The sequence below is a fragment of the Geotrypetes seraphini genome, chromosome 2 (assembly GCF_902459505.1).
Source record: "Geotrypetes seraphini chromosome 2, aGeoSer1.1, whole genome shotgun sequence".
NCBI classification, from domain to species: domain Eukaryota; kingdom Metazoa; phylum Chordata; class Amphibia; order Gymnophiona; family Dermophiidae; genus Geotrypetes; species Geotrypetes seraphini.
The window spans coordinates 499,631,390-499,642,771 of record NC_047085.1 but is presented as its reverse complement, the minus strand read 5'-3'; the positions used below and the strand labels follow the sequence as shown (position 1 = coordinate 499,642,771).

Here is an 11,382-nt window from a genome sequence, read left to right as displayed (position 1 = left end):
GGTCATGAAAGGATACCATAACAGCAGTATACTGTACTGTTCTGAAGAAAGAGTTGGCCTCTGAAAGCTAATTGAAAAATGGACTAGTCCAATAAAATGGTATTTTCTTATTTCTCTTTATTTGTTTTATTGGGGGGGGTTCTTTATTATAATTTTCAAAATTATTCATCATATAAAGTATAGGAATGGAAATTTAAACAAAACAAAATATATCCATAACATTATTTATAACATCATAGTTTCCATCTAGTCCACATTAAGGGAGATTGCCATCACATATCAAAAGAAAATATTTGTTTTATTTCTATTTGTTAATTTGTAAAGTGATGATTGTTATGTATCAGTTTTTTCAAATTTATATCTACTGTCTTTATATTTTGCACAGTATTAGGGGACATGCTTCACTGTTTCTGTGGTGTTGTGGTGTTGCATTATATGCAGAGCCTGGTTTCTTGGCGGTTCAATTTAACTTTTGTCTACATATTTCTATTTTTAGTTTGTGATTATTCCATATTGGGCGAGGGTGTATCTCTGTTCTGTGTGTTTGAAAAGGACATAGTTTTCAGTTGGCATTGACTGCAGGATCAATTGACTGTGCGGGATCTGGCTTGTTTAGTTTTACAATGCGTGTGTTGGTGTTCTAGTGCTCACTGCAGTGTTTAAGATGTTGCCTTTTCCTAGGTACACTCTTGTGTGATATGTGGATTGTTACTAAAAATTATATTTTTCATATAGATGAGGAGGGGGGGGGGTCAATAAACGATGGGCTCCGAGTGTCACATTTGCTAGGTACGCCACTGAGGGCTCATGAGCCTTGTACTGGACTGTCTCTAGGGAGAAAGGCCAGGGGGGGTCCTTCAAAATGTGGGAAACTTTATTGGCAGAGCACTTTACAAGTGTTAACAAAAGCAGGGTCAATGCAAAATGTCTGGATGCCCTGGGTAAAACTTCTGACACCCTCTCTACCGCTCCAAATTAGCCTCTAGGCCCCTAGTTTGATTCTTCCCCTCCCAAGAATCTGTAAGGAAAAAAAATGTCTAATAGGGCAAATATTAAAGAAGGTCTACCACCTAGGGTTACCATATGGCTCCAGAAAAAAAGAGGACGGATTGAGATATCCGGGTTTTACTTCCAATGCTTTCAGTGGAAGTAAAACTCGGATATCTCAATCCGTCCTCCTTTTTCTGGAGCCATATGGTAACCCTAATTTTATCCAACTAAATGGACTCTGCAAATTGCCTGTTTTTCCTTGAGAGTAAAAATATGTGCTAATGCTTCTTATGAGTTTGTGTGACTATACGACCTATTGCTTCTTTTTTTTTTTTTTTTGCTACCCCTTTAAAAGGCCATATTTTCAGAGCACCTGCAGAGTTCAGAGCAAACAAATTTCCAAAAGGAAATCACCTGTTCTGGAGCAGGTGTGAATGATGCACCTGAAAATGCTTGAGCACCTGAATAAATTAATGTAAACTGTTCTGAGCTCCCCTAACTATTCAAAATTGAATAAATACATAAATATACGTGGGTGTTCTTTCCTCCCATCCCAATAAACCCTTAAGGCACCAATGCGCAAAGCTTACCATGCCAGTAAGGTTCGATTTAAACTGGTTGTAGCTGGTCTAGCATAGGGTTACCAGATTTTCCATCAGGAAAATCCAGACCCATGGCCACACACCCCCAGGACTGCCCAGTTCCGCCTCGTTCCAGCCCTGTTCTGCCCCCCCCCAGCCACGCCCCCAGATGGCATCCACACATGCGCGGACACGATGCAGTGATGTCATGCTCACGACACCGCAATGCGTCCATGCATGCACGGTACCCCCCAATGCGATTATGTCGGGAAGCTTTTCAAAACCTGGACAAAGTGTCGGGTTTTGAAATCCGTACGTCTGGTAACCCTGGTCCAGCATGCAAGCATTTCAGCCTCGGACGCACAAAAGGTTCCACGCGGCGTTTTTAGTTTGCAGTAGCAGCCTCGGCAAATACATTGAGCTCATTAGTATTAAAATAAGCACGCCAAGTGATGAACAGAAACGCAGACCTTTAATGCTCCAAAATTTCAGGCAGGTCTTGGAGGTGCCATAGCATGAGCACGACTCATGCGGGTTTAAAAGTGGACCCTGGAGAAGTGGATCCCCTCGGGAAAGTAAAAAAAATTGTGTAGAAGCAGGAGTGGAGATGGTGCGGTATATAAACCCAAGGTTTAGTTTAGTTTAGTTTAGAAAAAGCATATTTTTGTATATACTGTAATTTGAGCTGTCCCTTCAGTGGCGAAAGGAAAGAATGACAACAGTGGTATAGAGAGGGTAGAAGCCCCCGCCCTCTTCTCCCCGTCACGCACTCACTTTTCCTTCCCTTGTACCCCTTTAACTTCGCTGGCGCGAGAAACATCTCCAACCTGCTGCCCGCGTCGGCCTTGGCTCTCCCTCTGATGTCACTTTCTGGTCCCAGGACGGTCCACCCCCCCTCCCCCCATTACTACACCACTGAATGACATATATAAGAGAAATAAAGTCAAGTGTTGGTACTTGATCAGACTATCCCCCTCTTCTACGAAACCGCACTAGTGATTTTTAGCGCAGAGCGCCACGCTGAATGGCCCGCACTGCTTCCGACGCTCAAAGAGTTCCTATGAGTGTCGGGAGCAGCACACGTCATTCAGCGCAGAGAGCCACGCTAGAAATTGCTAGCGCGGTTTCGTCGAAGAAGGGGTATGTCTCTTGCCCTGGTACAGGATGCAGGACATTTTGTTTCTGTTGCTCCTCATTCTATGGCTTTTGCAGAAAGTTGCCCTGTGCCTAACTGTGCAGTTGCTATGGATTGAATGTGGGTTGTACGCACTGAGCAATGCAGAGAAGGTGTAAGTGCGCAGATTTGCTTGCACGGATGATATGGCTACACAATGAATGAAAATGTATGGCAATGAGCTCATTTAAGTATCCCATGTATTGCAGAGAGCTTTTGATGTGTGCAGAACGCAAGACGTTTTGTGTCAAGTTTGGGGCAGCGTAACAGGTTTTGCGGAGAGGATTTCATGGCAGTTTTTGAGATTTAACTGCCATTTTTTTTTTTCTGTTTTACAAGCAGAAGGACCCAACAAGAAGAGAAGACCCAAATGTCCACAGGAGAAAAAGGATAGCCCAAACAAACAAAACTGTGGAAATCCAATGTTCTTGACGCTTCTTTTATTAAAGTTACACTTCTCCCTCCTTATTCGCGGTTTTGATTATTCACGGTTTTTAGCTTGCTGGCTCCTCCCCCCAAATTACGTCAGCTTGCATAGAGAAATCGTCGATCCCAAGCATTTCCAGAGAAAATGGCCGATTCCCAGCACTTCACCTTGTTTTGCCTCTCCTTCAGGAATAGGCCAGGCCTCCCACCATGTTATTCGCGGTTTCACCATATTCATGATGGTTTTTAATAGAAAACAGCAAATAACATATGAAAAAGTTATTTGCGTTTTTTTTCTGTATTCACGGGTCTTTTAATCCCCTATCACAGTGAATACGGAGGGAGAAGTGTAATCCTTTAAAATACAATGTCCACGTTTGTCATGGAGGACCCAACACGGGCCGTGTTTCGGCATAACACGCCTTCCTCAGGGATCCAAAAGATTGAGTGCACAACCTTTTACAACTGTGGGATAACATAGATGTCTTGACAAAGCAAACTGAAACCCGCCGGGGAGGCACAAAACCTGCAAATTTCCAAAGGTAGACAGGAAGTTGTGCACATGTCTGAACAAAGTAAAAGCACACATCTGTTCTTCTGCACCTGAATATAAGCTTCACAAAATTTTCATTATAGGGAAAGGGATTGACACTTGTATACTGCCCTTTTGTAGTTTTACAACTACACTTAAAGTGGTTTTACATACATGTACTTCAAGCATTTTCCCTTTCTGTCCTAGTGGGCTCACAATCTATCTACCGTATTTGCCGGCGTATAAGACGACTTTTCAGTACCTTAAAATCCTCCCCAAAGTCGGGGGTCGTCTTATACGCCGGGTACTGTTTACATGCCCTTACTTTACATGCCCTAACATCTCCTTCCTTACCTCCTTACGGTGCTTACGGTACTAGTAAACCTGCCGGGACATCAGCGGGGCCATGGCGGGACATCAGTGTGACAAGGGTGCCAGCTCCTTCATCCTGCGCAGCGGGAAGCAGCGGCGCTCTGGCCCCACCCCTTTTCTCTTTACTACGTCTCTCGCACATGCGGCCGTGTGTGGAGTCTAGCCCTTAAGGAAGTTGCGGGGGCGAACAGGAGGCTTTTGAAGGCTTTTAAAGGGAAACTGTCATGCCAGCAAACTTGCTAGGGGCTTGCCCGGCACTTGCTCTCTCCCTCTATCTTCCTTCTATCATTGACAGTTTCAGTTTGGTTAACAGTTTAGAAAACAAATAGCATGGCAGCTCCCATGGGTTTATTGTTCTATTCAGCTTTAGTGAATTAATTAAAATTGTTGAAATAAATTCTGATGTTCTTTTAAGTTTTATTTGTTGTGCAGAAGGTGTGCGGAAGAAGGGGTAGTCTTATATGGCGAGTATATAACAAACTCTATATTTTAACTGTAAAAGTTGGGGGGTCGTCTTATACGCCCAGTCGTCTTATACGCCGGCAAATACTGTAATATACTTGGGGCAGTGGAGGATTAGGTGACTTGCCCAGAATCACAAGGAGTAAGGTTACCATATTTTACAAGGAAAACCCTGGACAAATAATCCTGCCCCCAGCCCAACCCAGTTCTGTCCCCCCCCCCACCCCACCCAGGAAGCCACTTCTCTTCTGTGACGAGCTCCGATCGCGTCTGGAGGGCCTGGATCATGCGCAGATGTGTGTGATGTCATCTTCGCATGCTCAGAGGCCCTCCATATGCGGCCAGAGTTTTCACAATCCACATGGATTTTAACAACTTTGAACAGTTTAGTATCATCTGCAAATTTAACTACCTCATTCATCGTTCCAATTTCCTAGTAAGGCTAGACTCGGGGCACTGGTCTTTGACATAAGGGCCGCCGTGTGAGCGGACTGCTGGGCACGATAGACCACTGGTCTGACCCAGCAGCGGCAATTCTTATGTTCTTATGATCATTTTTATAAATAAGTTAAATAGCACTGGTCCCAGTACAGACCCCTGTGGAACTCCACTGTTTACTCTCCTCCATTGAGAAAAATGACCATTTAACACTACCCTCTGTTTTCTATCTGATAACCAATTCCTAATCCACAACTTAACTTTCCCACCTATGCCAGACCAGGGAATGGACGGGAAGGAGGGGAGAGAGAAATGCCAAACTGCAGGAAGGAGAGGAGAGAGACATACCAGACCACTGGAAGGGGGGAAGAGATGAAGAGACATGTTGGACCGTGGGAAGGGAAGAGGAGAGAGATGCCAAGAGGAGAGAGACACCAGGCTATTGGAAGGAGAGAAAAAAAAAAAATGCCAGACCATAGGAGGGGGAAGACAGAGATGCTTTATGGGAGTGATAATATATATATTTTTTATTATGATGCCTGTACATACCTATTATTTATTTAGTTAAAACATATATACACCACCTATAACCATATCATAGGACACAACACACACACAAAATCTCTGCAATGCCACAAACAATCCAGCATTAATACAATCTCTAAATTATACAGATAACAAAAATGTAGTTGCTAAAAGACGGGTCTTCAAAAGCTTTTTAAAATTCCACCTATTAGCACGCAACCGCAAATGGCCAGAAAGGCTGCTCCACAGCTTCACTTCCTCAATAGCAACGATAGATCTTTCACAAAACCTTAAAAACCACTACGTGTCATTGAGTTGGAGGCAATAGCTCCAATGAATGTTAATGGATCTTTCTTTGTGATCTAATTATGTAAAATGAATTGAGCTCCTGTTTTTAGGAGACGATTCGGTATAGAAGACTAAGAATTCGATTAGATCAGATGCTCCAGTGTCAGCCTAGTGAACTTTTGACATTCTACCTTGCGACAACATAGCACTCTCAGATCGTATGATCTACTTGGACAATACACAGTCAAAGATTCTTTAAAATACAGAGCTTGAAGAACAACAGACAATACTTTATGCTCAAAATGATGTACTTTTGATTTTTCTGTTTCAATTTAAATTTTCCTTTCTCCTGAAGATTGCTGATTTTCTCTAGATGTGGACTAGAGAATGACACAGGGACAAATTTGTCTCTGGCTCCACAGGAACTCAGTTTTTCCGTCACTGCGAGTTTTTGTCACTGTCCCTGCCCCATTCCTGGAAGCTTTGCTTTAACCGCACAAGCCTCGAACACTTATGATTTTAAAGTGTTTGAGGCTTGTGCCATTGTATAGATCCATGGTGAGGCCCCACCTGGAATACTGTGTGCAATTCTGGAGGCCGCATTATCGCAAGGATGTACTGAGACTGGAGTCGGTGCAGAGAATGGCCACCCGGATGGTCTCGGGGCTCAAGGATCTTCCATACGAAGAACGGCTTGACAAATTACAGCTATACTCGCTCGAGGAGCGCAGAGAGAGGGGAGACATGATCAAAACGTTCAAGTATCTTACGGGCCGCATCGAGGCGGAGGAAGATATCTTCTTTTTCAAGGGTCCCACGACAACAAGAGGGCATCCGTGGAAAATCAGGGGCGGGAAACTGCGCGGCGACACCAGGAAATTATTTTTCACTGAAAGGGTGGTTGATCGCTGGAATAGTCTTCCACTACAGGTGATTGAGGCCAGCAGCGTGCCTGATTTTAAGGCCAAATGGGATCGGCACATGGGATCTATTCACAGGGCAAAGGTAGGGAAGGGACATTAGGGTGGGCAGACTAGATGGGCCGTGGCCCTTATCTGCCATCTATTTCTATGTTTCTATGAGGACAGAGCTTGCAGGAATGGGGCAGGGACAGGAAAATAATTCACCGGGATGGGAAAATGAGTTCCCGCGGGGACGGAGAAAAATTTGTCCCCGTGTCATTCTCTAATGTGGACTTGAACAAATTTTATTTCTTGACATGATGTGAATTGTTTTGATTACCTCTTTTCCCCATCTCTAATGATGTATATTATAAGAATTAAAACTATTAATACAAAATAAAGTATTCTTAGAAGGCCACTACAGTTGCTGCATGATATTAAATTTATGTAAAGACAGGCCTTTCTTCAGCTCTTGGGATGTACAGTCTTAGTATACACTGGTTCTTATAAATTAGTTGATAGGCATGGAGGAGTTTTCTTCTTTCATCCAATACAATCCAAAACTTAACCACTCCATCTCCAATCTGTTGACGGCAACGGGCGACTTCAAAACTTTTCGAAAAGAAATCAAAACCCTACTTTTCAAAAAATTTATCCAGATATCTTAACCCAACTCTTCCCCCTCCTCCTAGATAAATTTGCCCCCAAAACCTCCACTTAAATAATCTCTTCCTCCCCAAAACACCAACCAAGTATTCAGATCCCTGAAATGTAACGTAATCTTATTTGTACTCTAACTGTAATCTGTTTGTTATATCACACAGTAACGTACAGTCAATTTAATATCCAATTTGCAAGTTCTTCCGGAATTAATCCAGGTACCTCTCCTCTCTTGTAACCAAAAAAAACAAAACTGTTGTAACTTCACTGGAAATGTCCAGTTAGCTCTTTTGTAATCCACCTTGAACTGCAAGGTATAGGCGGAATAGAAGTCCCTAATGTAATGTAATGTAACAATCCAACACATTAAGGCAGTGGTCTCAAACTCACAGCCCAGGGGCTACATGAGGCCCGTCAGTACTATTTTGAGGCCCTCGGTTTGTTACCATCGTTCTGGAACGTTGCCTGCTTCACTGCTGTAACCTCACTTTCCTGCATCTTTCTGCATGTTGCACTACTTTCAGCTGTGTCAAACTAAAATTATCAGACGCAATTAAGGAAAGATTTATAAACTATAACAAGTTTTACCTCATGCAAAGTTGTCATTTCTTTAATAAGACATTAACATTTTTCTGCGACCCTCCAAATACCTACAGTCCAAAATGTGGCCCTGCAAAGGGTTTGAGTTTGAAACTGCTGCATTAAGGCCTTCTGGGGCCAGTCTGATTCTAGAGCTATAGGAATTCTCACGGAGTGCCAGTTGGTTAATGGCTTGAAGTTTAATCCATGCATGTTTCAGCCATCATCACATTCTTGTCTCTTGCAAGCATGGGTCCTCAGATGCTTTGCAAGGGTCCCTTTCTGTCGGAAGCTCTTCCTACATTCACCACAGGTGAATGGTCTCTCACCTGTGTGAATCCTGTGGTGCTGGAACAGCAGTGACTCCTGATCAAAGCTTTTTTTGCAAATAATACAGATAAATGGTTTCTTTCCCGTGTGGATTCTCATATGCTCCATAAAGTCAGATTTCTTGTTAAAGCTCTGCCCACAATGCTTACACATATAGGGTTTTCCTGTATGGATTCTTTGGTGCTCAAGAAGACCTGATTTCTGAGTGAAGTTCTTTTGACAAACACTGCAATGATAGGGTCTCTCCCCTGTGTGTACCCGTTGATGCATATGAACGGCAGACTGAGATTTAAAGTTTTTGTCACATTCTGGACATTTGTATGGTCTCTCTTGTGCGTGCATTCGTTCGTGGACCAACACAGCTGACTGGGAGAGGAAACTTTTTGCACATTCTGAACACTGAAATGGTCTCTCCCCCACTATGAACTCTGTAATGCGTGATAAGTGCTGACTTGTACATAAAGCTCTTTTCACATTCAGAACACTGGAAAGGTCTTTCCCCTGTGTGGATCCTCTGATGGTTGATTAGCTCAGCTTTCTGGATAAAGCTTTTCCCACAGTCACTGCACTTGTGTGGCCTCTCGCCCGTATGCAGCTTTTCATGGCCGAGGAGTGCCGAGCTGGAGTTGAAGGTTTTATCGCAATCCTGACACTGGTAAGGTCGCTCTCCCGTGTGAACCCTTTGGTGATATAGGAGGCCAGCCATTTGACAGAAACTCTTGTCGCATTCCAAACATCTATACGGTTTATTTCCTGTGTGAACTCTCAGATGGATGACTAACTGGGATTTCTTTCGAAAATTCTTCCCACATTCTGCGCAGGAATATGGTTTTTCCCCAGTATGGATTTTCTGGTGGCTTGAAAGTTGCTGCTGCTGAACAAAATCTTTCCCACACACGAGGCATGTGAAAGGTTTCTCTCCCGTGTGGATTCGCTGGTGCACCTCGAGATTAAGCTTCCGTGTAAAACTCTTTCCACACTCCCTACACGGATATGGTTTCTCTGGTTCATGGCTTTCCTGGTGGTTTATAAGATCATATTGGAGGTGGAAGCTGACCCCACATTCCGCACATGCAAATGGTCTCTCTGTCTCTGGGCTCCTCCCCTGCTCGGGGCTGGCTTGGAGCTCCCTGCATCTGGTTTCACACTGCACAGAGCTGTACCTCCTGTTTCCTGGCTCTGTCTTTAGGTCAGTCTGACAGGGCGTGATCTTTGCCACCTCGGAGCTCTGTACATCCTTCTGAACAGCCTCCGAGTCTTCTCTCTGCTCTTTTGTGGGCTTCACTCTGTTCCCCGCCTGGTCATTTCCTAAACAAACAAAATTTAAAAAAAACAGATAAATATATAAATGAATTAGGGAAGCATTATGAGAAAAAAAAAATTTAACTAGCAAGCAACCTAGTTGAAAATGGGTACAAGATGCTCTGTCAATTTTATGTGACTGTGCAGTATATATGACCAGGGTTGGAGAGGGTGTGCAGAAGTTTGGAAACAAAGTAGTGGCATAGCGAGGTTAAGTGGCGCCCCTCCCCTCTTCTCCGCCCCCTGGCTCCTTCCCGGACCCCCTGCCGTGTGCTTGGCCCCCTACCCTTTCCCCTTACCTTTTTAATTTTCCAGGCGCGAGCAACTTCATGAACTTGTTGCCTGGTCGTGTCAGCTATCCCTCCGATATCACTTCTAGGCGCAGGGCCCGGAAGGGAAGTCAGAGAGAGACGCCGCCGACACGGGCAGCAAGTTTGTAATGCTGCTCGCTCAGGGAAAATTAAAGAGGTACGAGGGAAGGGAAGGGGCGCACGGCGGGGGGCAGAAAGGAGGACGGGTGCCAGGACCCCTACCAAGGCTGCGCCCAGGGCAGACCACCCCACCCCCCACCCTTTATTACGCCACAGGAACAAAGTGCTCCCTTTGCTTAAAGAGATCACAGATGAATCAATTCCCAAACATGGACGGGTACAAGCGGATCGATTTTTCACTCCGTCAAAAATTACAAAGACTATGGGACACTCGAAGTTACAGGGAAATACTTTTAAAACCAATAGGAGGACTTTTTTTTTTTCACTCAGAGAATAGTTAAAAAATCTGGAATGTGTTGCCAGAGGGTGTGGTAAGAGTGGATAGCATAGCTTGTTTTAAGAAAGGTTTAGACAAGTTCCTGGAGGAAAAGTCCATAGTCTGTTATTGAGAAAGACACGGATCGGTTGCATGGAATGGATCGGTTGCGTGGAATGTTGCTACTCCTCGGGCTTTGGCCAGGTACTAGTGACCTGGATTGGCCACCGTGAGAACAGGCTACTGGGCTTGAAGGACCATTGGTCTGACCCAGTAAGGCTATTCTCATGTTCTTTCTGCTTAACGTGGGCTGCCCAGAAGTGAGATCTAGCACATGGAAGCTGATAACCAGTGTTTTTACTGCAACTAGACTAGTGCTAGCCAATGGAAGTACCTCCTATGCAAAAGAAGCTTGCAGAAATTGATTATATCTACAAGTATGTGAAGTCACTCCAGTCATGGTACATGGGCTTGTCGTGCCACTGGGTCTTGTGCACATCTGTGAAGCTGAAGGCTATGCCGTCGGTAGTTCCACTGCCAGCAGGGCCTCCCAAGGCGGACAAGTTTCAGTGGAAATGGCAGACTAACGATGTACCACCCATCTGGTTGGAGGCGGAGGATTGCGTTTGAAGCGACAACACTGAATTTATACCGAGCAGAAGAAAGACTCGGTAATCTACTTCTGTATTCTGCCATGAAAACTTGATGATGTTCATCAAGTCACTAGGAATCAAACTCAAGTTGATGGTACCTAACACGTGACGTCCAGGCCAACAGCTAAGCTTGAAGACACTTGATGGCATTCCTAAAAATTTGAGATGCCAATATAGGAGAGAGAGGTTTCTAGATCCTGCCTAATCATCGAGAGCACCACTTGGGGGAAGAGTAAAAGTTAAGCAATAATGTTTAAAGCTGATGATTGGTTTAGTCCAGAGGTCTCAAAGTCCCTCCTTGAGGGCCGTAATCCGGTCGGGTTTTCAGGATTTCCCCAATGAATATGCATGAGATCTATGTGCATGCACTGCTTTCAATGCATATTCATTGGGGAAATCCTGAAAACCCGACTGGATTGCG

General features: G+C 44.3%; 1 pseudogene; it reads right to left on the bottom strand.

The window, feature by feature from the left end:
• The window catches only part of LOC117354949, a 75,757-nt pseudogene that overhangs the window by 32,883 nt on the left and 31,492 nt on the right, over window positions 1–11,382 (bottom strand).